Source organism: Pithys albifrons, chromosome 6 (assembly GCF_047495875.1).
Source record: "Pithys albifrons albifrons isolate INPA30051 chromosome 6, PitAlb_v1, whole genome shotgun sequence".
NCBI lineage: Eukaryota > Metazoa > Chordata > Aves > Passeriformes > Thamnophilidae > Pithys > Pithys albifrons.
This window is the reverse complement of record NC_092463.1, coordinates 27,830,197-27,857,568: the sequence shown is the minus strand read 5'-3', so window position 1 is coordinate 27,857,568 and position 27,372 is coordinate 27,830,197. Positions and strand designations below refer to the sequence as shown.

General features: G+C 37.6%; 1 protein-coding gene across 3 annotated transcripts in view; it reads left to right on the top strand.

Moving 5' to 3' along the window:
* Positions 1 to 27,372, top strand: part of AKAP6 (A-kinase anchoring protein 6) — a 301,632-nt gene that overhangs the window by 35,248 nt on the left and 239,012 nt on the right. For 2 of the 3 annotated variants that reach the window (XM_071557960.1, XM_071557958.1), the window contains exon 2: positions 2,321 to 2,532. The gene's annotated coding sequence lies outside the window, so the exon portion shown is untranslated. Of the gene's footprint in view, positions 1 to 2,320; positions 2,533 to 27,372 lie in introns of those variants that run through there. The other variant, XM_071557959.1, reaches the window with a different exon arrangement.

The following is a 27,372-nucleotide window of genomic DNA, read 5'->3' as shown; positions in this document are numbered from 1 at the left end:
TATGACTCCTGGATTGCCATAATGATGATTCTGAATCTCCTCATTTTCCTAAGAAAAACAAAAGTGTGCTGCCTCTGTTCAATTCCATCTGTATAATAGCAAAGGTAGCAGAAATTTTATCAAATAGTAATTAACAAATCGAAAATAGTTCCTTTAGGGAAAACTTCAAAAATTCACATCTTTTGAACATCTAGCAAAGTATTGATGCCGTGAAAGACCCTAACAAAGCAGGACTCTGAGCCAAGTTAGTATGGGATAAGATTAAAAAGTAAATGACATGCACATCCACCTCTTGAACACTGGTTTCTGTGGTTTTTATAATATGGTCCACCCAATCATTACTTTACACATCTCTTGGTCCAGCCCTGGTCCCACCCCTGTTCCACCCTCCAGGAATTGGGTCTGGAGTCGATGAGACCTTCTGTTCTTCACCACTCCTCTTCTTTGGGCTCCTGGAATTCTTCCAATTCTGACTTCTGGTTCACTTTGCCCTGTGTTTGTCTCATTCCACAAGCCTTCTGATAACTGTCAGCATTCTACCTTGGAAACAAGACTAAATAACTAAAAGAACTTGAGCTACTGATAAGTGGCAGAAGTTGGCATGTATAAACAATGAACTTAGGCTGCTAGAAATACTAGCACACTAAATCTACATTTTACTGCAGTTACAAGCACTTCTAAAATCTATAAAAATGAAAAAATCAAAACCCCCTTAGGCATCACTATAAATTTTGCTAACTTGCAATGACATACTTCAGTTTACACATCACTCCAACCCAAATCATGTTTCAATAATTTTGTCCGCTGTTATATTGGAAATTACATCCTCAGAGACCTAAGAAAGTTTTAAATGTTCCAAATTCTAGAGCCCCAGCTCTTTTGTGTATAACATTTTATTATGGATCACTACACTGGATTTGATACTGAGTCAGTTTGAGAGCTTTGTTTTGTTGTTTGGAATGATGTAGATTGATATTAGAAGAGAGAAACTGTCAAGAATGAGACCATACCGTGTCAAGATATCACTAATTAGAAAGGCTATGGCATTTCTGAGATTTATGGAGAGGTTTTGCATTTAATCCATTAATCAAAAGATATCAAAGGTTTTTCTATATTTTCTTTCAAAGGTGGTTAATGCGTAAGAGGATGTAAATATTTTCTGTGGTTTCTTCTGAAATCAAATAAAGTTTTAGTCACAGGCTGAAGTTTAATGGACATTATTGGACATCTTCAGGGCTTTGAAGCTTCTTGATTCAAGTAGGGGTTTTGTTTTACTCTGGGCTTCAGCTTCTCAAGAGCATAGGGTCCAGCCTTTTGTATACTTTCTTTCCTACCATGTAGAAAGGGATTTTCATGGCTAGGGAATGCAGTTTTTGCCAGAAATTTTCTCACCAAATAGAACTGGCAAGTGGCCAAAAATGTGCTGGTGATTCTTTAGTTGTGAATTTTAATTTCCACACAGCTCCTTTTAGTGCTCCTTCACATAGTCTTTTCTTCTCTCATCACTACTGTGAACAGAGGATGCAAGCAGGTTCCTGGTGCAGAAGGTAACACCTACAGGCTCAGCCTCCAACCCTAGTCCTTTACTTAGGTTACGGGGAGGGGCTCTCTGCTTTGCCAGCCTTCCTGCTCTGCGTGGAGTAGGGCAGCAGTGTGGCCCACTGGGCAGCCACAGCAGCTTGCCCATAGCTTTCAAAATTTTCACTCATCTCTCTGTCTGATGGGCAGATAAAAGCCAGACTACTCAGCATGCAGATGGTAGTGCAGTTTGCCCTGCAGTTGAAAAATGATAAGGAGATTTTTACTTTCTTGGCTGGAGACTTCTTTACCCTCCCATGAATAAAAAGCCACACCTCTGCCTTTTTTTTTTTAACTCATTGTCATTCATTCAACAGTGTGAAATCTGTTCATTTTGAAGTATCAAGTGTTTTTCCCTAGCAACAAGATTTATCTTGTAAATGACAGATTGGATGTAGGAGCAGGGTGGGGCAGTGTGAAAATACATATTTCTTAAAATACTGTTCAATAACTACTGTCTTTACAGCTCTTTTCTTAAATCATGCTACTGGTTGTTTATTTTAAGTAAGGTTCTCTAACATGATAACTAAATTTGAGTTAAAAAATTTCTTCTTAAATTGACACACGATATTAAGTTTTAAATATAGAAATAATTTGTAGCTCATACCTCTCAATTTGGTACCATCATGTAGGAATAATTTGTCTTAGATATTCTGTAATAAAAGGCATGTGCTGACGTGGGCTCTAAATCCATGGCACTGTACTTTAAAAGCCTGTTTGCATTTTGTCTGTTTCTTTAAAGGGCTTCTGTATTGTCTCGGACTCCCCTGGAAATGCAGTAAGGATTCGTATCACATCTCAGTTGCCATAGCAACAGCAGTCTTTCCCATAATGAGCTGCATCATCTGAACTGATGTCACAGCATCATGCAGCAGGTCACACAAGGCACCTCCTAGTATTGCATCTTACAGATGTGCCGTAAACATCAAAAGAGGATGATTTGAACAGGACATGGTAAGTGCAAAATATTGTGCTGTTCTTAATTGCATTGCTATTTTTTTCCTATTTTATAAGGTTCCTAATGTAAGTGCGTGCATTTTGCCTTGTGAAAATCATTTTGGCGAAAGATGCTACATGTCTGAATATTATTTTTCGGGCAGACTGGCAAAGACAAAGGCCTACAGAAAATGCATTTGGTCAGAATGTTTAGACTTGTCTTTGCATTTGTGATAATAGCCTGAACATTTGAAGAGAATATATTTGAATTTCACAATCCAGTGAAAGTTGCTGCTGTCTGATTTGCTTAAATGGAAAGAATAGCTGTTTTCAATTCTAATGCCATAAACGTAGCTTGCTCTTTTCCCTGTCTCTTCATTTAAGCATTCCTATTATGTTTACCTTCTCTTTTATCCTATTTAATTTCAATAGCATGAATATCACCTATTTACTTTCACTGGCCTTCCATAGCATGATAGTACAGAAAATACTCTGTGAACCAGGGCTGATCAAGCAACTGGAACAGTATTGATTTTAAACATGATTCAGTACTGTCCTATTTCTATTGGAATTCTTAAAAAAGCAAAACATTGATATAATTGTCAAACAATACCAGATACTTTGAATGTACAGTAGCTTTTAGCTCTTCTACTATTTTACTTTCTTTGAATCTGTTTTTTAAATAGTAATATGAATCTAGTGAATTTTAGATATATTTTTTACTGAAAGGAAACAAGCATTTTTTTTCTGCTGCAACTGCAGTAAAAGGTGTAGCCAAAGATTCAGGCATTCTGAGAGGGTTTGCTATGAATAACATAATAGGAATAATTAAAAACGCTTCCACTTCTATCTTGGGAAGAAAATACCTATCTTTTATATTTAGAAAACCAGTTAAAATGACTGCAAGATTTAGAAATTCTTTACACTGTCTAACATTTTTTTCTTTTGTAATAAGGTCTTGCTTCTGGAGGCCAGGTTAATTTTTCATGACTTCAAGTTAATCTTGCTGGATGGTATATAACAACATTAATTGTTTGATTTTGCATGTTTAAAAGTTTCAGTCTTTCAGCTGCTAGCTATTAGAAGGAAAGAAAAGACCAGACACATGTCATTTTAATTGATCAATATGTCCATTAGGAATTAGGGAGTGGTCTCTGGCTCTGTTCTCCCCGTGTACTGGATATTTGAAAAGTGCAGCAAGAAAAAAAGCAACAAATAATTTTGTAGTGAAGTCTATATTTATTGTGGGGCTTATTCCCTTATATTTGATAAAGTATGGAGGAATAAATATAATGAGATCTGTCTGCTCTTCATAAGGGTGGGTGTGATGGTCTTGTCTGGCACAAGCTGGAACAGAGCTCTTATATCTTAATTAGACAGTCTGTACTGTATGTGCTGTTTCCCAGCATGGTCTGGGCACATCTGTTGGGTTTTTTTTTCCTACTGCAAAACACAAAGCATATGACTGTAAATTAATATTAGAATAACATTTTATTTACTTGTGATGCATTTTACAGTATGAAAAGTAGTGGTCTCCTGTGCTTGCTGTGTGCTCACCAGGCAAACTCGGGAGGTATGAGTTAGCAGGAGGGTGGGGGCAGGGCAGGACAGCTGATGTCTGCCTGCTGCCAGAATCAGAGGTGTGAAGAGAGCTGGTGAGCAATGCCTTGAATTTGCAACCTTAGGGACCAACAAAGGACAGTTAAAAAGAACACAGATGTAAGATATCTTTGAAGTATCATGCCTTTATTAATGATAATAAGAATGTATTTCATTAGATTTTGAAAGTGACTTGATTACAATTGGAATTTCTCAGAATAATATTACAGGTTAGAGAAACATATAGGTGGGAAAACAACTTTTGATAGTATTAATGAAGAGAGGACCTGCTATGAAGACCCCATTGCAGATTTCTATTTTTTTTCCCCTAAAAACAAGAATGCAAACCATGTTGGTTTTTAAACACTTGTTTCAAAGTTCCTGTTACTCTCTTACCCACACACTTGTCACAGCATTGTTTGCCCTGGGAAACACCTGCTAATAATGGAGCTGTGATGACACTACTTGTTTCTTGGTAATCTTGGCTAATTCTGACTCCAGCTGAATGGCTTTACTACAGAAGGCTTCCTGTTCATTTTTGTATGGGTCCAAGTGTTGCACACTGAGATTTCTTGTATGAGGATGGGGAAGAGTATGGAGTGATGAAGAGAGTCTTACTGTGAAGAGCAATCCTGATTGCTGGAGTCAGAGCATGACCAAATGTAGAAACACTACAGATATAATACACATTTGCTTGTTTTTGAGGCAGATTCATAACTACTACAAGTGAGACAGCATTTGACAGTGTGAAAACTGGGTTCCCTTTCAGCTTTGTTCCACAGCTGGTGTTGTTCATCATTACTGAAGGCAATATATTTTGTAAATACATGTATTCTTCCCTGAAGTAGCTGAATTTGGACATTTAGTCTGAAGGCTAGAGTTCTTCTGTATATGCAGAATCATGCTGATGTGTAGTTAGAGATGGGTGTGTACTACTGAACTGAAAGGAAGTTACTGTTTAATCCTTACTTTACTCTAAAGGGTTTTATTATATTATCAATTAAGTAGTTCTTATATAGCTTAGCACTGAATGCAGAGAGAAACAGAAGTTTGGTTATTCCCAAAGCAGCTGTAGAAGCTGATGACAAAACCTGACTCCAGCAATGGAAGTTGGTACAATTTTAACGTTGTGATTTTTTTTGTCACTACGTGACAGTTCAAAGCCTACCTAGAGCAGATCAGACTGTGCCCTCAAAGGAAGGAAGTTTTCTTTCTTCTTTAAAGAGGAGTTGAGGGAACCCTATGCTCTGAACTTTATCTTTTTTAGGTAACATTGCAATAGAACAGGGTTGGATGGGTGTCCTGTTCTTCCCCCCCCCCCCTCCCCCCCCCCACTCCCCCCGCCCTGCCTCGCCAGCAGATCTGGAATTAATCTGTGTTCAGGAACTCATTCCTTGAAAGTCAAGGCAAAAGAGTCCTCTTTATCAGAAATGTTTAGGCATTGGTTGGAATCAGTGACATTCCCAAAATGCTGGTGAAATACTTTCTTCAAAATTATTGAGGAATTAAAAGTAGTAATAAAAAATTCAATGCCATGTTCTAGTTTACTTGCAGCCTTCCGGGAAATTCATTGCTGTGTCACGAAATATTGACAAAATTCTGGTCTGGACTTTTTTTTTCCTGGTCTCTGCAGAATGCAAAAGGTTTCTTATTTTTAAAAAGCCTTCAGAAAAGCTTTACTTCATCAGGAGAAGGGTCAGGGAATAAAGAAAAAACCAACCCAGATAGCTCTTCCCGTCCTGTTTGGTGGATGAAAGGCAGGTTTCAAATATCTAGACTCCTGAATCCTTTGAATCCCAGCAAGGCTGACTCAGCTTTTCATCCCTCCAAGGTCAAAAACTTCAGCTCTGTGTAGTTTACAATGTCTGGCACTTTCAGACAAGATGTTTCAAGCCAGGAATGCTCTCCACTCTGTGGGAACTCTCCATGCTCATGGCATGTGTCAGATACAGGCTTGCCCTGACAGACTTGGCCAAAATGCTCTTGCCTCCTGCTTCTTCCCCAGTATTCAGTCCCAGTGCCAGACAAGGAGGAACTTTCTCTCACCTGTGGAACAAATGTCTTCTAAGGCACCTGGAAGGTGGAGAGCTTGTGAATGTAAGTGGAGTGTCCTCCAGCCTAGGGGATAATCTTTGTGTCCTGAGGAGAGTGTCAGCCTCAAAGTTAAGGGTGGACTGAATTGTAATGACACTTCCTTACCTTTGCCAACCCAGTGGTTTCTGGAACTGTGTAAGAACACCCAGGGCAAGTAGTCAGCTCTATGGAGGATCAGGTGTTTTGCAGGGTGAGGCAGTAGAAAGAGTCTGTGCAAGGAGAACCACCTGACCCCCGGTTCAGCACTCAGGCTCCTGAGCTCCTGAGAGCAGACACAGAAATAACTGACCCCCAGTACTGCTGGTGCACCATGATTTCAATGAGGAAATAGCTCTATAAAATAGTTTTCTCAGTCTCCATGGTACAGTGTCCTGTGGGAGCTGACACACTTAAAAAGATAGCCTTTGTTAGCATTAGGTTGTACTAAAAGAACTTCTAGCATTTAACTGAGGAAGCACCCAACTGCAGTAATTAGGTCTGCTTTCAGTGAAACTGAAAATCTATTACTTTGTATGTGTTTTTTGCTTTTTGTGAGTTGCCCTATACTTATTTTCTTGTAAGCTCAGTGTTGTCATAGTTTCAGGATTAGGATGCAGACATGAAGTTGCTTCATGAGCTGTCAAAGATTAATATAAATTTTTTACCAGCTTGGTGTGGGGATAAAATAAAGAAGGCATGTATTGGAATCATAAAACTTGGGTTTTTTTTTCTTCTGTGTAATTTTCACAGCATTTTCTCTCCTGTCTAAAAGCTTATAGGCAAGTGTTTACTTCAGCCTTAAAATGCGTCCCACCTAACCTCCATAACTTCTCCTTGCAGGCCATGTTAGACTTGCATTTGTTGTTTTCAGCTCTCAATTCTCTAATATGTTGACTTCCTCTGTGTCCTGTACCTTCTAGCTTGCTGTTCCTGAATGTTACGACTTTAATTGCTCTCTTCTAAAGAGCTGTCATTCTTTTCTCATTTAAATCCCTTGGAAAAATGTTGCATTTCTTCTGGACAGTCTCTAAAATGTGGTTTATGAAAAGTTAGATACAGAAAACTTATGGGACTTCAGGGTTATTACTATGTTTTAAAATAACAGAACAGTTCAGATATCTCTACTGAAGCTTGACAGAGCCCTTACAATGCTAGGGGGTGTATGAATACCTGAGAAACAGTGAAGTCTTTCCTGACTACCTTGCAGTAATTTTCAGCTTAAATTAACGTGAGAAACATTTTTCCTCACTTTCCCTAAATAATTCCTCATAAGTGATAAGTACCATACCTAAGTTTCTTAGAAAACCCCTGGAAGACACGGGAGAAAAAGCTATTTAGAAAAACCCCCAAACTTGTATCTGCCTGTCTTTGTACTTTCTTGTTTTCTGGAGTAGGTTGGTTTTTGTTGGTGGTGGTTGTATTGGATAAAGCTGAGCTCTTGGTGGAGATCCACAAACTTTCAAGAGATTTAAGGCAAAAAATGATTGTTACCTGCTGTAAGGCTGCAAATTACCACGAGAAGCTTGGGAACATTCTAGTTTTTCAAAATAGGAGTATCTGCTTGTCAAAATATTTTAGATAAACCTTGACTGCATTGATTAAATGAAACAAGAAGCTGCACCTTTATATGCTTAGTTGGCACCAGAAAGAAAAAGGTTGCGTGCACTTGCTAGTTTAACACCCCCTCCCAGAGCAGTTTTAAAGCAGCATTTCTTTTATTGGCTGGATAAGTGCTTCTTTGTTTGACAGATTGCTGTGACAGAATATTCTCTGCCAAGACAGTCAGTATAACAAAACATATCTGCAACATAGACAACAAACCCCAAAACCAAAAACAACAACAAAAAACAAAAACAAAAAAGCCCAAACTGAATAAAGAGAACAACATACCTGCCTACTGAAATATCATGTGCATGAGGTAGGAAGTTGGAAAGTAAGGACAGATGCCTGGTTTACACTACAAAGTATAACCTTAGGTGCTAGTAACTGAGCCCACTGAGAAATACTGCTGAACAGTAGACTTGTATTGCATGTTTTCCTTTTCAATAAAAAAAATCGGGATTTTGGCAGGTATTTATTTGAGAGACACTGATAGAACTTGTACAATAAACACAAACCAAAAAGAAAGGACCCTGATATTGTCAAGTCTGAGGCCTGTTCAAGATTTTTTTTACGCTGATATAGGAAAACAAGCCATAATGAAACTCAAATAAAATACTAGTTAGCAATGACAAAAGTAATGAAAGACTTTTCTCGACACTTAGTTTCTGTCATGAAAAACTGCACTTCAGATCTGAGTGCCATTGACGGAATAACTATGGTCTATTGAGAACGTTTTCAAATAAGGCCATCTTTCAAAGCTGTTGCATGTAGCTGCTCCAGGCTGCTTACAATTTTCAAGTGTGTTAGACCATGTTTAGAAACAGCTTTTCCTGCTGAAGAGGCTAATTCCCTGGGCCAGGCAATTCTGTACTAGCTAGTATGTATCCATCCTATACTCGAAGCCGCACTGCTACTCTCCTAAAACATACCATATTTTCTTAGAATAATAAATCAGATTCTGATTGCTAAAACCCCCCTGCACTCAAACCCACAGCTTCAGCTAGAAAAGGCTGGTATCTGTCAGATGCAGCATATCTTGTCTGTTGCTAAGGCAATGACACAGCAGATATGGAAGTTGCCATTTTAAGGGTCAGCTATTAAAATAGGGCAGGGTATATTCTTTAGATCCTTAATGTGCCAAAGCTCCTTCTCAAAATTTCATTCTAGTATTTTAGTAGATCACTAACTGTAGCAGTCCTGTTTAGTTTTTTGATGTCATTATGCATAATAACCAATGAAAATAATTAGGGGATTTGGGGTTTTCTTGTATCTGGAGAAGGTGGAGTCCAAACATACTCTGCACATGATGTAGGAACAGATAGTGTATCAGCAATAATGGTGATTGCTCTTTCAGAAGAAAAACATGTTAACCCTCCAAGTGCTTGACACCTGTTTGCAATGCAGTAGCTTTTTAAAGTAAACCTTTAAGTATATGGAGAGACTTGATTTTGTATTTCTGTTAACTACACTAAAAATGTCTTAATTATTCCTTTTGTTGAGTTTTTTATGCAATTGTGAATCGGACTGCAAGTTAAGTTTCATTTGCAGGTCCCACCTACATGATCCCATTTATTTATTGCAACTTGTAAAAACACTTTGAGACAGAGAAATCCCGCTCAGATCTCTGTTCCTTCTTTTCGTTAGGCAATACACACAAACCTTTGCCAGTATTTGAGATTCTGAATGGTGAGTTCTGTAGACCACTAGTACTAAATTAATATTTGTTTGAGTATATATCTTAAGCATTCTCCCTCCTGCATTTGTCATGAAAATGTAACAAAAATAGTATGTGGATTTTCTGGGTTTAAATTTCAGCGTAAGATGTTAGAGAATAAGAGCTGGTCAGAGGAGTTATATGCTACAAGAGAGGTACCCTTGAGCAGCAGCCTGTGATACTTGAATTAAGGAGACCTGCTTCTGGCTCTGATACTAAATGTGCCCCTTGCACATTGTCTATGTACCTGTGTCCCTTGTTTATCACCTGTGGAATGGACATAATGATATTGATCCCCTTTGTAAAGCACTCTGTGTTTGTGCCAGGTGTCACAACTACCAATTTAACTTTACACACCCCTCCACCATGTGTATAAGGACAAGACCATAGCAGGTGCCAGAGAGAATGGTGCAAGGGAACACTGCTGAATAAAAGAGATGTGGGTGCTGGAAAACACAATGTTAAAATCTAAAGGAAGGAAACTAACTGTGGGGATTTTTGTCCTTAGATAAAGGATTGCAGAGCAGAACATATACCAAATGTATGAAAAGCTCAGTGGTTTTGGCAGCACAAAATTGTATGTATAAATAGCGTATGCTGAACTGTTGAGCCTGCTTAATTGAAAATATCATCTTAATTCTACAATTAAGTTTAAAAGGACCAGACAAATATCTCTACTGGCTGAGTTTGATTTCCATATAGACAGAGAGCCAGCAGCACCTGGTCTGTAAAGCCTGAGGCAGTATGTGCATGCCATTCTGCTTAAAGAGGTGTTATTAATTTTTGTGGAAGAAGGGAGGTCTGCCATGTTTTTCCTCCTTTCCAAAATTACAGATTGATAAGAGTTATTCTACAAGGTGCTCTCTCCTCAGTTATTGCTGACTCATGAAAAGACAGATTATTGATCTTCATGGAACTTTTTTGCCCATGTTTTGTTCAGAGAGCAAACAACACAAAACAGCTAATGACTGATGGATATACATTAAAATGAGGAGTAAGATACACAGGACTAACATCTGTTCTGAATTAGGCAGTCCCCTGGGTTGTGGAGATATTGTTCTTTCCAGTCTAATAAATATTTATTTTTAGGAACCAGAATAGTTGTGTCAAAGTGAGCTAAGGATGTTTATTTCCAATTAATGTGCCAATAGCTCAGGGAAGAGGAGAATGGAAAGAAGGGCACATTATGGGTGATGAAGAGTAAAAGTAGCCCCCAAGTTACCCTCTATTTTTTTCTAACTCCCAATATAATTTAGAAGGCACTTCAGTTTAGTTTTCCTTGGACCTATATAATGCCATGTAGCTTTGACTCCTATACTTATCCTTTCAATTGTTAAAAATTACATCTGAGGATATATTTAATATGCAAATAAAACAAGCTAGTCTGCTAAACTCAGCACTAAAATTAGCGTTAGACATATTTGAATTTCAATAGGGTATTTTCCTGAATTGTATTGAATGGCTTATAAATTGAATTGTGTGTTTCTCAGTGTTCTTACTGGTTGATAATTGTTGATGGATCCTTTTAACCTGAGTAGCACCTCATGGTTTTAACTAATCCTTAATAAATTCAGACCATGGACAACCATTGCTTAAGCAAATATATGAAGATAAAACAAGGTTCTCAGAAACATTCTTTTACTTGTCAGGTGCTTTCCCTTGTATGAGAGAACCACATGGAAGGCAGAGTTTATAGAGAACCTCAACAAACCTTCAGCCTGTGAAATGGTATTTCCCCCAGCTACATCCGACCTGAAAATTATACTTTCTTAAAGTGAAATTTGATACAATTTGGAGCTAGGGAAAATGCCAGTTTGGCACGGCTCATAACTTTTTTTTTTTTAGTAATATTTTCCTAGACTGGAGGCAGCCTTAGGGATTATAGTTAGCCTGTCTTGGGCTGATTAGTGTTGGGCACTTGAAGATCCTTGATCAGCAAAATAACACATCCTGACAGCCCAGTGGAAGAAAGTACAACATTTCACTACTCCCTGCAGGCAGCTGAGAAAAAGAATTGTTTTGATAGATTAAATCCATTATGAGAAAAAAATGATGGATATATTGAGTACTTAGAGGTTGTTACCCCCTGGGCCAGGATACACAGTGCTTTATTCCAGCCTTTCAAAGGATTTTACTGAAAATAAGGAAAATGCATTCTGTGCCATAAGACCCTGTTTAAGTCCTCCTTATCTTATTGATGGTTTATAACTGCTAGCTGGGCCATAAGCAGAAGTTTTTTATTCTTCTAAGACATCGCTGAGTCAAAATTAGATTTAAATGGAATGAAACAGACAGTACAATAAACACCAAAATTCTGTGCAGTGACCCTTTAGAAGGCTGATAAATACGTAAATAGAAAGCAGATTACCACCCATTTGATAAAAATCTTATGAGTCAACAGACGAGTCTGTCGTGCTGAGAGTGAAAAAGTCCGATAATGTTGTCAATCAGAGAATATTGCACTTTTTGGGATGTAATGCAATAGAAATAATATTCTTTTTTAATGTGAGGAAAAACATTGTTATTTAAGATTAAAGAGATTACAGGACTTGATGCATACGGTGGAAATGGAGACTGACATCTAAGCATTCACTTGACTCATCAAGTGTGTTCACCAGGGACAAGGACTCCAAGTAACAAATCTAGAACATACTGAAACACAGCAGAGAAAACTTGATTAAAAATGATTCCGTCCCAAATAAAATCTAAGCTTCTGAGAGTGAGGGTTTTCATTTTTAAATAAGAATTAGGTAGCTAAAAAGGCATAATGGTACTGTAATGGCTCCCAGTAAGATAATTCCTGCAGCAGTGACGAGGAGGAAGATTGTCAGAGTTCCCTTGAGAGCAGTGCAGAGGCTGGGAGGAGCAGGGTCTGCAGCACAGCAGCAGTGAGTGGATGGTCTGCTTAATACCTGGGATGATATTGCATGCTGACAAATTACATTTTGGAGCTGCTCCAAAAAGTCAGCATGAGATTATTCTTGAAGCTCCCTTAGCACTTAATCCCTCTCACAATCATTTCTCTGCTGCACCTATTACAGGCATGCCACTGAATCTTGCCTCAGGAGGTGCTTAGGTCTTGATACAAGTCTAATTCTACTCCTGCTGACTTCACATGTTTCACTTCTAATGGAACTATAAATCTGTAGGTCTTATTCAAGGCTTACTGAAGTAATTAATGAACTTCAAGCCCAGTATCTTCCTATGTTGAATGCATTTTGGTTTTAGTTTTTTTTTATTATTATTATTATTCTGTGATTTCCCCAAGGAAAGTGTCATCAAAGTAAATGAAGCCAAGCAGAATTCTTGGAAGAAGAGAAACCATTTGAAATGTATGTGCCTCACTTGAGATTGAAAGGCTTGATAAAGGGCTTTGTGACTGTAAAGATTTGGGAATAATTTTGCTCCTTAGTTTCCTGCCAAAAAATGAAAGTGTTATTGGTTATGTCTGCAAAGTTCAGGTTTCTATTATAGCATTATGAAGTGCTAAAGTATTTTTTGTGTGTTGGAAAGCTGATTAAGATCTGAGTAACAGTAATATTTTGCAGGTAGGTTTTAAACAAATTTTTCAAGCTAAGATGAATATTTTGCCTTCTTGAGAGATGATTAAAAAAATCTTACCAAATTGTATCCTGGCTTCAATATTTGAAACATAGGTTTAAAAGGGTAAAGAAAAGCCAAAATCTTCAAGAATGCCTCAAGAGCTTTAACGATGTGTGGCTTTATTTTCTAAAAGGCCAAGTAAGGTATCAATGGCTTGAACGTAAGATTAAAAAAATCATTGATTTTTATGTGGAGTAGGCTAGATTGGTTGATAATGTTTTAGCATTTCGTTGTTTTCCTTTTGCTCTTGCTTGAAATATAAAAGAATTCCCAATACTGTTTGTGAGAATAAAAGGTCCTTGTAGAGGAAACAAAGTTTCAGACAGTGATTTCTTTGAACTAAAGCATGGTGGCAAACTTAAAACATGAATTTACAGGTATTATTTATGATAGCCTTAGGGAATGAAATCCTATTTAATGACAAAGCAGGTATAGTAGTGACAAAGTAGACAAGCAGTAAGAACATTAGGGTCAAGATCCACAACTCCATCAGGTGATGTAATTCAACCTAATTTTGGAGAAACCAACAGGAGTTAAAATAGATGCCAGTTGTTTTCGTAGATCCTAGAAACAAATAAGCCAAACACAGTACTGTGATCTGTTTTGGTATTAGTGTTATATTTCTGTGGTTATTATTATTCGTATTGCCAAATAGAGACTTGTGTGTGAAATTGTGCACAGATGCAAGAAAAGGTCCCAGATATCCCCTCCCCTCCTGGAAATGTGACTGCTACTCTGTGTCTGAGAGCAGACCTGCAAAGGTACCTACCAGAAACAGGGCAGGTATGTTATAGAGAGGGTGCTGAAGGTTTGTGACATAACCTCCTACATGACCCATAACAAAACTGGAACAGCCCCCTCAAGGTACTCCCTCCACTATTTATTGACAGGTCAGATTTTATTTTACCTGTTTTTAAAGAAGTGACTCTTGCTGTTAGAAATATGTGGAGAGTGCAAAACAAGAGAGTGAACAGTACTGCTTTAGGATGCTCAGGCAGAGAGCAAAGGGACTTGTGAGGCAGAAAACAATGTGCCCAGGGTGTCTTTGTGGTACCAGGGCTTCCTGCTGCACTAGGAGATGCCGAGAAGCAGCTGGGAACAGCCTGACTGGTGGGAGTCAGGTCTGGATAAAGCCTTAGAGAAGGGGCACAGAGGAGGAAGAAAGAGTTTGGTCAGAACTACCACAAGCAGAAGAGGGGAAAATTGGATTGCCACAGGCTGAATGGGTTTGCTATGGGCTATAAGAAGCTGATGGATAATAAGGTAACAGCTGATACAAGCAGGCCACAACTGCTGCCTAAGGACCCCACTGGCCACTGCTCCTATTCAGCTCCTGTAAAAGTAACATTGCAAACTCCTTTATGGCCATTTAGTGGGTATGATGCCCTATTTATACTCATATTTGGAATAAGGTTAAAAAGTTTATGGTACAACAAGCAAAAAATATATATCTACTGCTTTATCCTGTATGTTTACAGCATGCAGAAAATGAATCAGCAGCAATTTAATAACAATCATAAATTTACCCTCGGTTAAGCAAGCTCATTTTTTAAATCCTTGAAGACTCTGCAGGATGTTTTAATTGGTCTTTTGTGATGTGGATATTTCCTCAGTTTTAAAACTGGACTAAGTAGGTTCCTTTTGCATAACTTAGGAAGGAGCCTTCATACGGTAATGTTTTTAGGTCACTGCTAAACTAAACCAGATGTGGATGAATGGCTTAACAGTGAAATGCTGCATATCCCATTACAAAGCTTTTTAGGCTGTATCATTACCCTCTTGGCAATAAGCTTGCAGTTAATGAGTAAGTCCCTAATACATAGTTATATTTCAGAAGAGGCAATAATAGTTCCACCACAGTTTTTGATGATATTGGGGAACCTCTGAAGCCAGTTATTGACAAAATAAATTGATGGAGTCACCTGTAATTAGGAATAACCTAATCTGCGTATCATTGCCACCCAGAAAGATACTGTCTCCCTCTGTGTTTTAGGGGTTAGCAGAAAACCACACTGAAACCATAAACCTAACCTGTTTTCTGGGTGAAAGAAGGAAATGGTGTGATGTAATGAGTTGCTAAATAAGGAATGAACTTTCTGAAATGAAAGCTGTAGTCTTTTAAATATGAACAGTTTTTGTTTAAAAAGAAGACATTATTGATTTGCAGAGATTCAAAAAAGTTATCTCTTATCTGAAATATCAAAAATAACAAACTATAATTTTTCAACCTTTCTTGTTGATATTTAAAAATACAGAATAGAATAGTTGAGTTGGAAGGGACCTACAATTATCATCTCATCTAATTGCCTGACTGCCTCAGTGCTGAACAGAAGTTAGAGCATGTTGTTAAGGGCATTGTCCAAATGCCTCTTAAACAGTGAGAGGCTTGGGGCATCAACCACCAACAGCTAAAAAGGCTGTTCCAGTGTTGACCAGCCTCTTGGTAAATAAATGCTTCTTAATATCCAGTCTGAGCCTCCCCTGGCACAACTTTGAACCATTCCCTTGCATTCTGTCACTGGATACCAGGGAGAAGAGCTCAGCACCTTCCTCTCCACTTCCCCTTCTCAAGAAGCTGCAGAGAGCAATGAGGTCTCAACATTCAGACTCATTTTCTCCAAACTAGACAAGCCCAAAGTCCTCAGCTGCTCCTTACGGGACATGCCTTTCAGTCCTTTCCCACCTTTGCCACTCCTCTAGATGCATTCAAGGAGCTTCACACCCTCCCTGTGCAGTGGGACACAGAACTGCACGTGGCACTCAAGTGAGGTCTGAACAACCCTGAATACAATAAGATAATCACCTCTTCTGGCTGGCCGGTGATGCTGTTTGATGTCCCCTAGGATGGCATTTGCCACCCAGGCACACCCTGCAGGCTCACACTGAGCCTGCTGCTGACCAGCACTCCCAGCACTCATTCCTGCAGGGCTGCTCTCCAGCCACTCCTCTCCCCATTTATACTTGTGCCCAGCATATCCAGATTGATATTTTATTTTAATATAATACACATGTAGCTGTGAAATGGTTAAAATGGTTAGGCACACAGGCTCAAAGAATGTTGAAAGCTTGGTTGTGTTTGGTGCTAGTTCTATATTTGTAATTCACTTGCAGCTGTCCTGTGTTTTGTTTAGGCAGGTGTTTTACAGTCAGAAGTGTTACATGAACCCTTTGACAATGACGGATCTTCCACTAAACATTATGGAGGTGCTCAGTCAATTAACTAATGAACCCTTAGTGCATCTGTTTTCTCCCCCAGTAATTTTGTGCCTATGTCAATTCCTTTTTATAGATGAATAAAGCATAATTTAACAGAGAATATAATTAAAATCCATGTTCCTGTAGAACATTTATATCTTTTAATTATCAGTACATCTATGTCATGAAACAACAGATCAGTCCTGTACTTACTTCAGCATCGGTCCATATAGAAAAATATTTTTTAAAATATGTGTTATGATTTTAAAATTAAGAACTGTGTGTGTAAAGAAAGTATTTTTACTGACTTTACATTTAATATTTCAGATATTATTAGGATTAGGCTGCTTACCTCTGCAAAACAACAAATGATACAAATAGTTGTGCTACTTTCTGAAAATAATAGCTATGTCCTTCTAGCATGGAGCTCAATTTAATCAATGTAGACTTTACATCCTTTATCATTTGTTTCCCTGGACTATTTGATCACAATACTGAATTATGATCTGCTTAATAAATCTGAGCATAGTCAAACTATATATTTTAAATAGTACTGGAGGACTTAAAATTCTGATATAAATTATATTTTTTCTGTGTGAAACTAAATGAGAGCTAAAATTTCACTTTTTTTTTTATGACTGGAGGACATAGGTTAGACATATTTTCCAGCAAATTTTGTAGACAAGCTTAATAGGCAGTGATTTTCTTTTCTCTGGGAAAATAATGTATTTTCTTCAAGAGTTTGAAGACTTCTTATGGTTATAAAAGTATCTAGAAGGACATGTACCAATCTGGCACCATAGGTTACAAGCAGAACTATCCATAGACTGGAGTGAGATTCAGGAATTTTTTATAGTACTATAACATTGGCCAGATTTTAAAGTTCCTAAGCATCCCAAGGTAAAAAAAATCTTGAAACAAGACTGAAAAAGGCACCTTGGTTCCCATAATTTAGATTTTTTTTTGTGATGAGATTATTGCAGTTTGTTTGTTAAGAGATATGTATCATAACTAAATTATCTTAGTGCATTATGTAGAATTTAATTTTTTCTCTTTCAGAAGTAAGAACTAAGAGTGATTCATGATTCTTGCTTTGTTTTTCATGAAATTGTTGAAAATAGATATTTCTTGCCTTAATGAGTTTAGTTTCTATGTTTTTAAAAGATATTTACATTCTCTCTCTCACACACACATTTTTTTATATATATATGAAGGAAATCTCTAAAATGATTCTATTGTAGAGGATTATAAAAAAGTAATAGAGAATTGAAAAAAAAGAATGTTATCTTATTGCCGAGGTTTTCCTTTTTTCAAAATTTGAAAATCTTTTGGAAGCATTCTAAAAGGTATTTTGAATTATTCTAAATCTTAATCTACTTTATTTTGAGAAATGTAGCTACAAAGCGAATATGACATTTTGGTGCTGTCTTTTGTTCCCAGTATGCTGACTCACAATCAAAAATTTACAAACAAATTTTAAAGAATAAGGCAGAAAAATTTGCAATTCAAGGGATGTGTATTCTGATGTTGATGAGAGAAATTTCTTATCAGTGCTGAAATGACTAAAAAATTGTGACAAGTCATTGTTTAATGGTTAAGAGATATTAACAAACTAACAGCATCAAAACCTGTAACACTGGCCATGTATTTACAACCCCTTTTGCATGTTTTCTAATCATTCAGAAAAAAGAAATCTCCTTAATCAGACTACTTCAGATTTTTCTGTGGTTCTAGAATTAAAAACTTTTCAGAATAAAACATTTTCAGACATAAAAATAAATGAAATTTTAATAGTAAAAATAAAGGTAATATTAAATCAGGTGCCCACTCCAGTCTCTTTCATTGACAGCTTCATAAAGAAAAATGTATTATATGTAATGACAGATTTAAAAGAGAAGTGAGAAATTGAAATGCAGCTAAAAATAAATAGGTTTAAAAACTGTAGCTTTAACGTATAGGAAAAGATATTGGTCTTTTTGAGTTATTTGGTCTTCTCAAGCTATTCAGGTTTCTCAGACGGGAAAAGAAGCATTCCTGTGGCTAATATATGGATTAGCCTAAATGCTTGTTTCGGCCTGAAAACAATTTGTGATGCAAATTTTTGGGAAGTTTTGTCCTACTTTGCTCTGCATTTGAAATTCTGAAGTACTCTGGGAATACATTCTTGTGTCATTTCTGACCTGACCCAAATGAAAAATTAAATACTATAAAACACTGTTATGTTTTTGCTGTCTGCTATCTTTTGCTTCCGTAAAATTCATTACCATTACAACTTTCTCAAATCAATGAAGTTTATCTTAGAAATTACCTTAGGAAATAATGTGCTGGTTTACTAAGTATAAGAAAGTGTTTCTAAATTTATGCACTCCTGAGGCTTAGATGAGACACCAGTGTTCGCTGCACTTCAATTCTGCTAAAACCCAAGTATCAGACATAACTTGTAAATGACTGAAGTTAACTTAAAGCTAAATGCTTTATTTTTATTCAAAGTGCTCTTAGTGGAACTCCGTGAAGCAGGAAGTGATGGGTGCTGCTCAGCAAACGAATGAAGACAGGAACAGAATAGGATGAAATGTCTAGAAAGAATGACTAAAATGAAGTGCATTGAATAATTGAGTTAGCACTCTAAATCTAGGAGTCATCTAGCACTTGATAACTTTCACTACTGTTGGTAGGACTAATAAAAATTTAGGGGCATTGGTTTTTATGGCGGTTTTATAAATGGTGAAATACTTTAGGGAACTTGGAGAACTGGATCAGCAGGAAGGGGTCTTTAACAGTTTGTTTCTAAATTGTATAAATGCCAAATTGGATTCCTACAAAACCAATATGATGGCAATTCTGAACAGGCCCATATTCAAGATTTGTCTGGTTGTAACTTGAAAGATCTATATTGGACTAAAAATATGCTGTGTACTTTAGCATGTTTTTAAATATGAGTGACTATCATGGTATGAACAAGTTAAAATAATGCTCCACAGTTCCAAAAAAACTGTAATGCATATATTAAATCTCTTTTATCCTGGGACAAGAGATCCAGGACAAGTCTGGTGCTCACAATTCTGTAATGAAGTGCACTATAAAACCCCTGAGTCAACAATAAATGAACTTGATAGCTTTGCATCATATTGATGCAGAGAACTCAGACCACTAATACAGAAAGGCTATGTAGTGGATCACACTACCTGAGGCAAAAAGTATATTTTTCCACTGGACTCATTACTAATGGAATATGGCTACTTTGGAGTAATCTAATTCACAAGTCTGAAAAGCCCCTCACTGCATCCTGTTGTGTGGCAGGGATGATCAACAGTGTCCACTTCACAATCGGCCTCATGTAGTGTCCACAACGAACCAAAATAATGATGAAAGAAGTCTTGCAAACTGCCTAGTAAATTCAGGTGAATATTCACGATGCAAGAATTTGCAATATCACAGCATCACACAGATAGATTTATATGAAACCCCAATTACTCATATGTAGGTGTACACACACATATTAATGAGTTCTGGCACACTAGAAGGCTTTCTTTTATTTCAAAATCTGTGCTTGATGAAGCAGTTCATCCTTATTTCAGGTCTTTCCATCTTCTCATAGAAGACTGATGATGCTTCACTACCTCTGGTTTGGTCACTGGCAGATGGGAAATGGGTCAAGCCCTCTCAGAAGCCATATGTTTGCTCCCACTGGGGAGCTGAAGGAAGAAAGGATTGATTTAATCCTTATTACTGTAAGAGCAGCCATGTGGAAGGTGGATTTCTCTTAGGACCTTAAAAATTAATTCTAATTAAGGCAGAAAGTGAACTGGAAGTAGAATACAATAGAGAACTGTGTACATGCATTTCTATTTTGTTGTGATTGGTGCTTTCTGCTGCTGCCCGTTTGCTGTCCAGCAGCTGCTTCTGCATTTCCCTGGCTTGCTGTCTCCTCAGCTGTTATCAACACTGCCTTTCCTCCCCCTCTCCTTACTGAGATAATGAGCAGTGCAGTCTGCTGCAACCTCCTGCAGCACCCGCTCAGCTGCAGACCAGCCCTGGCTGCCGTGCTAGTCTTAAAGCTGGTTTGACTCGTTAGCTGTTCTCTTTGTAGGTCCTGCAGCAGCTTGTCTCTAACCACTTCTCATTTCTTAAAGGATTCTTGTTCTTTTGCTGACACACACTCACTCCTGTGGACATGCCTTGTTTGGACTAAAGCAGAGTTTGGTGAAAAACAGTGTAACAGTACTTTATTATTCTGACTGAAGGTGAAAGAGTTTTTTCCCTTGATGTTACTGAGTACCAGCAAAAAGGAAATGCTAGCCCTTTATTAATTTGAGATATAGGGATAGATTCTCTGCTATGAAACTGCTCAAACTAGTTTAACCACTGAATGGGATAAGAAATTAGGAACAATTAATCCAGCGTCAAGGCAAGGACATGACAGTAGCTAGAAAGGCTCTTAGCAGTAACTGAGGCATCAACTGCAATGTGGCTAAAGTGTCCTATTCTGCAAGGTCCAGACTGAAAGAGGGAAGAGGCTTTTCAGGCATTTCTTTTGAAGTGTTTTCTGATGACTTATACAGAGTTTAAGCTCTAAGAAGTTTTGTGAGTAATAAAAATATAAAAAAAACCTGCAGAGGAATCTGTCATGTCCTGTAAACATTTGTAACTTTTCAGACCTACAATACTGAAAAGATTTGAAAATGAATTGATTTGAATAGTGGTATAGATGACAGTGACCTTAATACATTGGTTTTTTTCTTAAAATTCCTCAGCATTCTTATTGATGTCAGCAATTGCACATAATGAAAGCATATCAAGACTTGTATGCCTGTATTTGTACATTCTGCTCTGCTTGTGCTAGTTGTTGCAAGTGGTGCCGCCAAACAGAATTGTCTGCTTTTTCCATGCTTACTTTTTCTCCCAGTCCCTCTTGAATACCTGGGAGGCAAGAGTTGAAAACCATAATTCTTCAGGGTTTTATTTCAACAGCAAAATGAGGTTATAACAGAAGCAAAATCTGCTTTACTTTATAATTTAACTCCTACCTGGTTCTTCCTTTGCTACAGTAATTAATGCCTTCTGTTTTTTCTCTCCATCACTGTATTCTTAAAAAATTCTGAGCCATAAATTTGTCAAAAGAGTGGGTGTGGGTGCCAACCCCACATCTTTGCCTTCACTTGTTCTTAGAGCTGCTATTTCTTCACCACCTCAGCTTTCTCTTCTAAAGGTAGCCAGTGAGAAAGGGTAAGGATCAAACTCCTCTTAGTAAATCCTTGTTGTATTCCCTTGAATTTATAAGCCATAGCTTTTGCTTTTGCATTCTGTATGGAGAAATATGTCTGAATAGCCCAGGATGTAAAAATCAAGCCAGGGTAAAGTGTTTCTAATAAAGAAGGGCAGAAAGAGGAAATGGGAGAAGGTACCCCAGCAGGAAGGAAGCCTCAATGAATGCACTGAGGGCTGTCAAGTCCTGCACTTAGATCCTCAGAGCTGAATCATTAACCTGTACTGAAGCAAAGGTCCAGTCTCTCTCTCAGACTTACCTGTTGGTTAAAATTTCCTAGGGCTTAGACCTGCTGTAATTCCATAATGTTCAAACTGCAGGCTGGATGCCACCCAGAGCAACAATCTGACTCATCAGTAGAGCCAAGTGCTGAGAAACTAAAGGTGAATTGCATGCAGGCTTCAATATGCTGCTTGACCTGTGAGATACTTAAGAAGCAAGTATGTGTGAATATTATGATAGGATTGGAAGGCCTAAAATGTCATCACCACTAAGGCTAACACATTAGAACAGCACCACTCACCACTGTACTGGAAGAAGTATCCAGAAGCACCCTAATGACACAAGTGTGATGCATGTGCTTCACTGTATATTTAGCTAGGAATAAGGTACAGTTAGAAGCAAGGCTCAGCTAGGAACAAGATACAATATGTTTTTCTTGCTTCTCTGAACACAGACTTGAAGCAGTTCTGCAATTAGAGCAAATCAGGATAACTGTTAAAATAATTGGGTCTGGGGAACATCCTCAAGGGGCTTATGTGCTTTATTTTGGGATTCTTCCTTTTCTCCCAAATCTTCCTCCTCCCATCCTTACTCTCCCTCCCCCCTCCAAAATTTATGTGGCAGGTTTGAAAAATTTGATACAATGGCTATTGAACTTCCCTTCATCCAGTGGCTGTTTTGTGACTGTGATGAGTAGGAATAAGGAGGTCACAGCAAAATCCTTAGGATGCAGTAACTATCAGAGCTATGTAAGCTGTGCTCATTCAAGCAAAAATGCCATCTATCTACTAGACAAGTTAAGACAATGTCCTGTACAAGCCCTGTTTTGTTGTGCCTGGATGGTCACATAAATATATAAATGTTTTTATATTTCTGTGCAGGTGTTTTCTTTTTTTAATATATATGTCAGTGTAGAGTGGTGTGTAAGACCTTGATGAATGCTTAACACATGACATGAAATTTTCCAGATGGGTAAATGCCTCAGGCTGAATTTTCTTTGTGTGTTTTTTTTTTTTGAAGAGTGAGACAGCACTTTTGAAAAATATGAGAGAAAATATAGATTTGCTAGTAATAATAAAAGAAAATGAACAAACAAACCACAACAATTTCTTTAAGATTACTTAGTATCTTAAAAAAAGACTTTAAAAGCATACTGTAAAATAAGAACTTACTATTAGCAGGAGGCTTATCCTCGTGTTGCATGGTTTTTTGCTTCAACAGTCAGTCTGGCAATATTGTTTTGAAAAGTTATGTTTCATGTGAGTGAGATTTAAAGTTCCTTGCAGGTTGCCACACTTTGCTTGTTGAAAATTCCAAGGGCAATTCTTGTACTCAGTAGGAAAATGAGAGCAGGAACATAGTTTTCCTCTGGTTTATTGATGTCTTTGCAGTTTTGCAAGCACTGGAGGTAAAAGGGATTTACAGGTTCATGAAAAGTACAAGATTTCCTGTATCACAAAATAGTATTCTAGCTTTAGGCTGCACACATTGTGACAGAACATTCAATTCTCAAAAAATGTCTTTTTACTTTTCAAGTATTTAACGGATTCAAAATTACTTGCTAATTATAAAGTAAAACTCCTTTTATGACTAAATTACTTCATTTCCCCAAAAGCACCTTAACTAGAAAATACAGCCCATATTACTTTTCCATGCTGTATTTCATTCTCCACCTCCAACAAATTTCCAGAATTCAGATCCATTAAATATTAATTAAGCATGACATCTGCAGATATTCTGTATACTCCTGTGTAGCACGAGCACTTTACTTTCCTTGCCCATGATCTTGTCCAAAACAAATGGTAGTTAATTTGGTTAATCATACTCACAGAATTGGTCTGATTTTTTCCAATTATGCTGAGTCTAAGAGAAGCCATGAGGACCTGTTCCCTTCTTTGTACTATTGAAGTGTATCAGAGAACTCCTTTGCCTACCAACTGTTATGTATCTCATTAACATTACAATGTAGTGTTGTAGTTCCAGTATGCATTATGGAAATCTTTCACCGAAGAGCACAGCTCAGTTCATTAGTCAGTCGTGATTGTTGGGTTACTGCTTTCAATGATGCTCACAGAAAAAGCCATCCTTATTATGCCTTTTAGTCTTTGGCTTCATTTGACTCAGCTGCAAGCTACTTTAACATCAGTTATAAAGATAAGATGCAATTGCATCAAAGCATCCCTTATTTATGCCTGAGTGAAGCCGAACATTGCCCATTTGGAAGGTTGCTTTTTCTTTCTTTGGTGTGTTAACCATGTGTTACTTGTGGCATATCACCCTCTGTCATTGGATAGGAGTCCAGTTCAAAGGAAGACACCTGGGTCTTTTAAGAGATCACGAGTTTTTGAGAGCATGGTGTGCCCCAAAATTACCAGCTATGCCAAGTCTGATATGTTTTCTCATAAATATTTACTGTAAACATAGACCACTGTGGTGCTGGTTTTCTGTGCATTTGAATGCACTTACTTATCAAAAGTTTTATCAAAATGATGTTACTCTGCTGTTAATCTAAACAAACAGATTTGTGTATTTATATGGAAAGAAGATATTTGGCATCTTTTAATGTGTTTTGTATGAACAAACATTAAGATAATGAATGCAAAACATTTGTATAGATGTCTCTCTTCTCTTTTCCCTTTTTTGTGACATACCCCATTGCTCTTACCACTTACACAATTCTGTTACGCAGCAGTGACAAGCACTCCATTCTGGCACACTGAGGTCTCATCCTCAGCCTGTATTTCAGTTTCTTCCATTAATTTGGAAAAAAAGGATATATATATGTGTGCGTGTGTGTGTGTGTATATATATATATATGTATGTATATTTTGAAAAGGAAATTCCTAAATGCAGAAATACAAGAAACACAAAAATTTGTAACAGGTCTTTGCAGCTGGGTCACAAGACTGAGGACCAACACCACATATTATTACTTCTGAGACTTGTACTTAAAGGAAACAACTTCCAGTCATTTCCTCCCTGATCACTCTGGACCCCTGCCTGCAGGCAGGCTGTCCCTGAGTTAGTGAGGGTCATGGTGGAGCAGTTAAAATCCTCTTCTGTGTGATTGGGATCTCTTTTCCCTCTTCCTGTGAAATCCTCATCTCTCCCAATAGTTCCTATAGTTCTCTGTCTGCAGCTTGAGACCACTGCCAGCTAGGTTTTATCCTTAGCCTCCCCTTTGCTTCCATTGTGCTCTAGCCCATTACAGTATCTCAAATATACTTACTATCAAAGGACAGCACTTTACTGTACATCAGAATGTTACCTGCTGTAGGTGACAGGTGAAGGCACAGGGCAATACAGAGATGTAGGAAGCCAGGCAGTTGTTGCATTTTCTTACTTTTAGATGTAAAGGAGCTCTATTATTTTGTCTTGAGCCTCCTAGAAACTTCAGTGTCTATGAGTAACTGGTCCAACCTTTTAAAATCAGGTGGGGTTTTCCCCCCCTCCATGTTTCTATTTATGGGTCCATTATGATTCAGTTCAGAAAGAAAGGTATTTTTCTTCTGCTGAAAAACATAGGGTACACTACTCGCTTCTGTTCAGCCTTTTAGCTATTGCATTTTTACTGCCATCTGTGAAAGGATAAAAAAAAGAGCATACATAAAAAAACCCAGAGAAAATATTAGCAGACAGCCTATATTCATAGATATTCCTCTGGAACACAAAAAGCCATTGATTTTTAAAGAAACCATTCCTCAGTCAGATACATGTGCAGAATTAATGAGCAGTTAAGCAAAAAACCCTGAGTAAAGATGACAAAATAGAACCTTTTGTGGCATCAGAGAATAGCCCAAAGGGGGCAGTGCTTCAGTTCTGGCAGACTGGTGTGACTTGCACAGGTCACCAGATACTGTCTGCGTTACCTGTTCTGGGAAACAAAGAAGCCTTCCAGTACAAGGAATAAGAAAAATACAGATACCTTAAAGTCACTTTTTAGTTTTTGGCCCTCCTGAGCTATGAGTTCTTGTGTTTGTCTAGAGGACAGATGGCAGATCACTTCCCTTCACCAGACAGTGACATAAAGGCAGACAGAAAACAGTTCTAGATGGTGTTACTGTATTTGTTCAGATGTACCTAAAGGTGTATCCCTAGAGTGCTAACTTACATCACATGGTGCTTCTATGGCTTTTCAATCTTTAAAAAAAGCAACCCCACACTTGCATAAATCCTACACAAGTAACTTCTGTAGATGAAGGTGTATGTTAAATATGAAGTGCAGAAGTAAAAGATAATGAACACCGGTTTCTCACCACACCATACCTCTGTCATGCTATGGACCATTTTTTATGGACAATCTGGGAAGAAAATCTGGCCTAGCTGCTTGAAAACAAGCTGATAAGTGTCAGTGAAATCTTTTAATCGACCAAGAGACTCTTTGGAAAGCACATATCTGGAGAAATAAGCTACAGCTGCAGCTTTGGAAAGGGTGTTGTGTCAGGATTTTTATTTTTCTCTGCTGTGGACCAATAAATGTTCTTAAGATCTTGTGAAATGTGCAACTGTTGCCTTAGCAGCATGCTCATAATTAGGGTTATCATTGGATGACAGGAAGTTTCTCAATCATATTCATACCTGTCATGAGTTACTAAAAGATGCTTCTCACTTGTGTCCTTGTCTCCCTGTTTTTAAAATGTATTCATTCATTTCACCAGTTTCACAGGAAATCTTGACCTTTTGGGGTTTTTTGTCCCCATAAAAAGCAGGGTAAGTAGTGTAGAAAAGAAAATATTGCTTTAGTCCGCACTTACAACTTGAAAGTATAAATTATAAAGTTTCTTAGTGTAAGATTCTAGCCTTGGAGACTTTGATTAAATAATAATGGCTGACCCTGGCCTTAAAAAAAGTGTCAAAATTTGTATTTGTCACCCTCAGAGTTTCCTGTTTTGTGCAAGGCATGTAGAGTTGTGGCAGACATTAACATGGTTGAGCACAACATCAGGTGGGTTTTGGAATAAACAAAGTGTGTCTAATTTTTGAAAAGGTAATAGTAAAACCATGCAGTGTTTTACAGCATTATTAGGAGCAAGGAAAGGAGTAGGACTGTATTGCTTAAGTTCAATATATAACTTTGGAGGACTTTCTATGCTGTAGAATTAATAATGTGAAATTAAATTCCAGGTACATGGAGGAATTAAAAATGTATTTGGTGTAGTCCAGCATATTGAACAAGGACCTTTTAAAACTAAAGAACCCTCCAAAATAAAACCAGCATAACATAGAGCTAATAATTTAAACATGACTGTGATTCCTTCTCCCAGGTCAGACACTTCTCAGAGACTTGTGGCTTTGCATTTATCCAATTACTTTTTCTGCCTTGGAATAAGAGATGTTGACTTCACACCACATACAAAGAGTTGGAGTGGAGAAATAGTTGAAGTCACCTCGCAGGAAAATGTTTTGAGCATGAAGTGGACTAAAAAATTTCATGTTGTAATCCAGTACTTTTTGTGTAAGATATCAATTTTACCTTGAGAATGAGGTACAAATCTTCTCTTCTCCTATGTGAGTTGTTCAAACCTTTAGCTGGGGAGAAGTTCTTGTGCATTGTATAGCTCAGTGTATGTTTAGTTATTGCAGC